The sequence below is a fragment of the Mercenaria mercenaria genome, unplaced genomic scaffold, assembly GCF_021730395.1.
Source record: "Mercenaria mercenaria strain notata unplaced genomic scaffold, MADL_Memer_1 contig_757, whole genome shotgun sequence".
Taxonomy (NCBI): Eukaryota; Metazoa; Mollusca; class Bivalvia; order Venerida; family Veneridae; genus Mercenaria; species Mercenaria mercenaria.
The window spans coordinates 24154-31399 of NW_026463656.1; the positions used below are offsets into that span (position 1 = coordinate 24154).

A 7246-nucleotide genomic window follows, 5' to 3' on the forward strand; every position below is an offset into this window, starting at 1 on the left:
AAATAGAATTTTAAGAAACTTGATTTACTGACGATAGGTAATGAGACCAACTGTGCAGGCCTTGAAACTTAAATTCAAGCTTGAATAATTACTGAGTTATATTCTTCGTTTTAAACTCGATTTTCAAAACATTGTTTTATTAAGCATGGTACCTTAACAGATGACGATCAGAGGAACTGCAGTGTACAAGACGCATAACGCTCACTTGAATATTTCAGTTAATCCCCCTTTTGCACTTGAATTTTGCAAAACCTCGTTAATATGATAGGAGTCAAGCTAGAAATTAAATAGAAACTGATATACAAATGAATGCTTAAATCTATCAACTGTTACTAATCTGCAATTGATTACATCCTGTTTCATAAAATCTTTTGAGAACAAAAGTTATATCGATACAATAGCATTACATCGATTGAAGAAATGGTCTGACCTGAATTCGAACCCATGGTAACAAACATATATCACTGCGCTTCCGAGCCATTGGTTAACTACAAATGTTATTTTAGTTTATGTCGATATTCTCAGGATACAAATACCCCGTAATATTACGAAACCGTCCGCAAATATTGGTGAAGGAGTATCCGGCAATGCATTGTTGTTTCAACAATAGACGTAAATGAATTTTACAGGTGTGAACTTTACATCTGTAAAAGCCCCTGTTGAATATATACTCAACTGATAAATAGTTTATATTACTTTTATCTTTTTTCATCAAAACATTGTAGACACAAATTAACAAAAAAGTGTTTGTTTCCGGTATCCCGACCTTCCCTAAATTCTTGGCACGACCCTAAATGTTCTATGGCCTTGGCGAAGTTTTTTTTTCAAGTTGCAAAACTGCACTTTTTATGCTTTAAACATGTTTTTTTTTACGTTAGTATTCAACTAACTGATGCTCTTAAGGCATACCCCACTTAATTGTTTATATTTTCTACACAAAATTCTAACATGGCTCGATTTGATTACCAGTTAAACAAAGAAGGAGATCAAGCTCTGTATATTCTGCGATAAACAACGATTGACGCGCGGACCGGTAAGAAAGCCTTCTGACGTCAAATATGATGTCAAATTTCCGCATGACGCCCGGTTCATTCCTCCTCGATTAAATGAAGTCCAGAATAATAATCAAAATATTTCTATGAGCATGTCAGAATGAAAACAATCAAGGCCTTCTTGTGGTTTATCGTCTAATATGCCACGGTTCATCATTCAGATGCTTCGGTATTTAACCACTCGAGCTAACGCCCCCGTGGTTCAATGCCTACGCATCTGAATGATGAACCGTGGTAAATTACAAGATAAACCACTGAAAGGCCTTGATTATTTGTTAAATACTTTCTGAAAAGTCCAATATAATCACCAAAAATACCGAACTATCTACCTTAATTTGTTTAGCATGTTACTGGAAACAAACAATCGTTTTAAGCCTAATACACGATAAAACATGAACATAACATCTTATCTCTTTATTAACAGTGTGTCCTAATGTAACAGCTCCAGCAAACGGGTACGTTAATACTAGTAAGAATTCTGTAGCTGTATATTCTTGTATCAGAGGATTCGAAATAATTGGATCAAATACACTTGTGTGCAATCTTAATGGTAGCTGGAACAATCTACCTCCGACATGCAAAATTAAAGGTAAGGACGTTGTTTACAATAAAGAGTATTATTAACACAGTTTATTTTGTAGCAAAATTGAGTTGTGACAGTGATACTGAGTAATTTATTTACATCTTGTAGAATTTATGTCGGCTTTAAGTTAAAGTATTCGACAACGATAATGATTGTATTGTTATATGACCTGAAAACGACTTTAAAAAGAATAAACTTACAGGTAAGAATGTTCAATATCATAATCGTAAATTATTTTTAACAGTCAGTAATGTGTTAAGAGAGTAGAATTCTAAATATCATAATTCTCAAAATATAAGAAAATCAGCAAATAGCTTTCTATAATTCCGAGTGCTTTCAAGTCTGTCTGGTTTCCGAAAAGAAAATACCCTAAGTAATATCTTGTCACAAATAGTTATTAAATTTTCTCGCCAGTTTGGTAAAAAAATAACAGCTACATTTGCATTACAAACTTTATTACGGTATTGTACTCAGCCATTGTCGTTCTAGACTGTGGGCAGATATATGATCCATTAAATGGTGAAGTGTATTTAAATGGTAATGCAACTACATACAATGCCACAGCAACATTTATGTGTAATAATGGATACCAACTAAATGGTGAATCATTATCAAGATGTAACGCTTCTGGCAAGTGGAGCGAAATTCCTGTTTGCAAAATTAAAGGTAGGTAAAGATGTGAAAGAGAGTATTAATGAAGGTTTGTTCATTCATAACTTCTATGGGAAATTAATTAGTGTTAACATGTGTCAAAATTTGTCTTTTCAATTTCTTAATACTATTAGTAACAGGGACTTGTTTTCTGATCTTATCTGATTGAAACATTAGAATTGTTCTCATATATTCGGTTAATTTGAAAATGAAGTTTGTTGATGCTGCTAGAAATTAAATCTTTTACTGCTTGTCTGTATGCAAAATGTAAAATGATTATCAGCTTAGCATTGTGTAACATTAAAAATAGGCAGCATAGATGCAATGCTAAATTACACTGCTTGTTTGTTAGAAGAAATTATCTTTCTTCTGAAATTTTTGTTTAACTTAAATTAAATATTCTACCTATCATAACAAGAAAAATGTCACAGTAAATGCAATTTAATCTATTCATCATTCTAGTTGAAATATGTGAAATTTCAGAGTTAATATTTTTATATATAAGAACAGAACAATAAAATTGTATTGTGTTTGTTATAGCTAATAACTCTAAAAATATTTTAGATTGTGGGAATCTAACAGATCCGTCGAATGGAAAGGCTGATATGTCAAATAGCACAACTTACTTGTCAGTTGGAAAGTATAACTGTAACACCGGCTATACGATATACGGCAACAGCAGTACCACATGTACAGAAACTGGAAACTGGAGTGATCATTATGTGAGCTGCATAATTAATGGTAATGCATACCTAAGATTTTTAATTTACATTTGGGTATTGATAAGACAGATACATTATTCATATCCATACTATTTTGCAGCGAGGTTTATCTAGTATTGTAATATACTCATGGAGTCCATTAACCTATATAATAGAGTTCCGCTTAAGTCGATGCTGGGGCGGGGGGGGTGGGGGGGGGGGGGGGTAAGGGGCGTTGCACTTTCCATTACCACTCTTGAACAGAATTAATCAAACCGAGTCTGATATAATTCTGCTTGGTTGCATTCGATGCTTCCAAGAGATCTTTTTACATATTTGTTTTTGATATTTCTGTGAGTCAATAGAATTTGTATTCTGTTATTAGATTGCAACCAACCAAACAGGCCAGGCAATGGTACAGTCGACAAAAGAAATGGAACAACATATGGATCTGTAGCAACTTTCAGTTGCAATGACGGATTTGATTTAAAAGGCTCAAAACACGCTGCTTGCCAAGCCAACAGTTCATGGAATGTTTCATCCCCTATTTGTATCATAAAAGGTTTGTGACTTACAAACAACTAAAATGTAACTGTTGCCAAAATTATCATTCCAAATAAACATTTACTGAAGCACATTTCATTTAGCTTGAAAATCACTGTCAAAACATTGACTAAGTTGGTTCTATCAGTCTCGTAATCTGGTTTATTTTACAGGAAAATACATCTCTTCAATGTCATTGCAGGAAATATAAATTTTAAGACCAATCATGGTGAATCTTTCTTCCTGGTAAATGTAAAAAGTATATACACACATCCAATATAAAGTTGTTGTGCCAGTTCATTGCATATAATAATTATTTACGTATGAAGTTCCATCGAAATAATGCTTGTCTTAAACGCTATGATTAGCATTTACATTGCCTATTAGTAAGCAGGCCACTTATGCGTTTCAAGAAGAGAAGATATTGAATCTTTTTTCATTTAATGATATAAAACGTGATTTAGTATAAAATTCTTGTGGAACGTTTGCCCTTTACACTACGCACTAAGTCCTAACGGAAATAGTTTTGGTGTTGATGATATCCTGGATGCTTTGTAAGGAGCTTATCACATAAGAATGTATATTTTCCTCAACCTACTTAGCTTGTTTTCGTTCTTTAGAATAATATGTATTATCCAGACATGGGTAGTAATGAACGAAAATTGAAATTACTAATTAGATGATATCAGATCTTTAACTAAATAATGATAACAAACCCATTTCAGAACTAAAGTTGTCCAATAATGTAAGAAAATGTACCTCAAAACAATTTTAAAGAAAACACCACATTATTTAGTAGAACTCTTAGTAGTCAAGTTTCAGTGACCCTTTTGTATCATTACAATTTTACTTTGTTCTGTCAAACATGTAATTTCCACTTCCTTTGCAGACTGTGGTGTTTTGCAAGATCCAGTCAGTGGAGTGATCACATATGCCAGAAATATGACATCTTATAGTTCCAATGCTACGTATTCCTGCAAACCTGGATATAACAGGATTGGTCCTGAAACAATATATTGTAATGCATCAGGACATTGGAGCAGCAACACAACTTTTTGTCAGATAAAAGGTTATTTCATTTGATTGTATTATTATTTTTTGTTTGTTTTCGTTTTTTGGGTTTTTAACGTTACACCAACACAATGTTGTATCATATGGCGACTTCCCAGCGTCTTGTCGTGGAGGAAGAACCCAACTGCCCCTCTGAGCATTATTTCATAATGGCGGGTGGTGAGGGGACAGGATGCATCTGGGTAAAATAACCGACCTTTCGTAAAACAGCTGGATGGATATGAAGAGCCCTAAGTAAGGCTTGACCCCAAATCGGCGAGGGGCAAGCGATTTCATCGGTTCAGCAACCTTAACTGCTCGAAGATAAAACAAATATCCGTGAAAGGTTTTCAGTCATACATAATCACATATACAATGTATTCAAAATTTATGGTAGTTTTCACATTTTGTATATTCTGTAGAGATTCATTTAAGGAACAAAAAAGACCCATTTTATATGAAAGTGCATTTTTGTTTTTAAAAAAAAAATATCTTATCCTCCTTTAATATGAGAGTGTTTGAAAGGCTGATAATTCCATTTGATTATTACTCCTACATTTACATTGATAACTATTGGGTTATCTTGACAATCTAACTTAAAATTTGAAATTGAATGTAGCTTCTGGTTGCCTTTATCTACGTTTTATCTTGTTTGTTTATCCACGACAGACAAAGTGAGGTAAAACTAACTTTGCAGAGGGACGTTTGCAATGAATTGTTTAGAATTTCATAATTGTTGATTCAACTCTTTGACAAATATATGATAGTAGGTCTCAAATTCGTTTAAGTCCGCAGGAAAAGAAAGTTTATCAAAGTTATTCTCAAAATGAAATAATTTTATCATGTTGCGAAGCCAGGATGTAAAATTCCATGTTAAAAATGCTTTAACTGAAAATTTAACATGCATTAAGCGCTTACTGAACATAAATATATGTTATAATGGATTAGAAGTAATACATTCAGTAAGGATTGTCTTTGTAACCGATAAGAACGCCAGCTTCAGATAGTCTCATCACAAAAGATGTTTCCATCGTTTACATTTTCGTATTGTTTCTCATAATAAAACTGTTCTCAGTCACAATGCCACTATCGGAACAGATTTTCTACGACATATATGTGCAAACTATTCACGTGTTTTAAATTCATTGTGCCACAAACTCAAATAATCATTTCCTTTTATTTTCATATGTAATTAAAACTAATTTGTATATTCAAAAAAATGAATTTTTAAAAAATTTCATATTTTATTTCGAACCTACAGAAAAGCATTAGTTCCAGGCACGATTTATTTACTAATTCAAAAATTCGAGAAAGTAGCTCGAAATTTCGAGTTAATAACACGAAAATTCGAGATGCTTATCTCGAAATTTCGACTTACTATCCCGAAATTTCGAGTTGATATCTCGAATTTTTCGACTTACGAAACTCGAAATTTCGTCTTAATTGACTCTAAATAAATTTCGGCTTACTTAATACTCGAAATGTTGGGTTAGAACGGACCGACCGACCCATCCACAGACCGTCAGACAAGCTCAATTCTATTTATCCACCAACTTCGTTTGTGGGGGTATAATGATTTTACAGTATGATCTAGCCTATCAGAGGTACCCTAGTTACTAAGTATGTGGTGAACTTGGCCTTTTACTTCATGATAGCTAAAGTCATCTGCTGAGCAAAGACTATCAAATAATTTATCTATGGTGTTTTTGGGGATCGAGGTGAACATCACACCCACACATTTATAGTTCATTGGTGACTTTTCGGTTTTTCATGGTTAAGAAAGACCCCAGCAAGTCCACAGCAGTGAAGTGTATGAAATTTGAAGCCAGCATCCTAAACCAATTGGCTACTAAAGCCTATAAGGATTTTATTTACAGTTTCACTTCTGCAAGTCCAAGAAAACTCAGATAACTGACAGATGAACCATCTTAAACCCAAAGGTCACTGTACGAGTTAGAGTTACATAAGTCGAAATTTCGAGTTAGTATAAAGTCGAAATTTTGAGTAACTACCTAGTAGGTCCGGCACAACTTCTTACGCATTTTAACTGAAACTTTGCTTGAATTTGTGACAACTCGGATAAACTAAATTGTTAATTATTTTTCTTTTTTATCACCTTTTTATTGAAATGATATCCGAAGTTTCATCTGAAAAATTTAAAACTAATAATCAATATCAACATCTAGTGCATTGCTTGTGAGCTCGCATAAATTGTTCTCAACGAAGGAAAATTTTCTGCCGGAGTGTCTGTCGCTTTCTCAATTTTGCTCATATGCTGTTGTGACCTTCTGCTTTAGATTGTGGAAACCTTACAGATCCGTTGTACGGAAAAACAGACATGTCAAACGGCACGACATACTTATCAGTGGTCAAGTATAGTTGTAACATCGGATACACATTAAATGGAGATAACGCTACGACATGTACAGCCACAGGAAATTGGAGCGATCATTACGTGAACTGCACAATAAATGGTACTGTTTTTATTCTGTCCTTTTTTTTAGTTTCAAAGAATTAAAACTGATAAGCTTTTTACTATAGGTAGCAGGGATACCGGTAACTGGTTTTCTGTGTGTTCATGTAGCAGGTTTTGGAGAAATGGCTCCCATAAGATTACAAAGCTTTGTTTGAAATACTCATGTTTTTAGTTTTTCAGGGGTTGATTT

The 7246-nt window shown here is 33.6% G+C and overlaps 1 long non-coding RNA gene across 1 annotated transcript; it reads left to right on the forward strand.

Moving 5' to 3' along the window:
- Positions 1-3421: 3421 nt before the first annotated feature.
- LOC128554799 (uncharacterized) lies at positions 3422-7048 on the forward strand. The gene is made up of 3 exons (XR_008369699.1): positions 3422-3549; positions 4420-4599; positions 6878-7048. It is a non-coding gene; the product is annotated as an uncharacterized LOC128554799 (long non-coding RNA).
- The last annotated feature ends 198 nt before the right edge of the window (positions 7049-7246 follow it).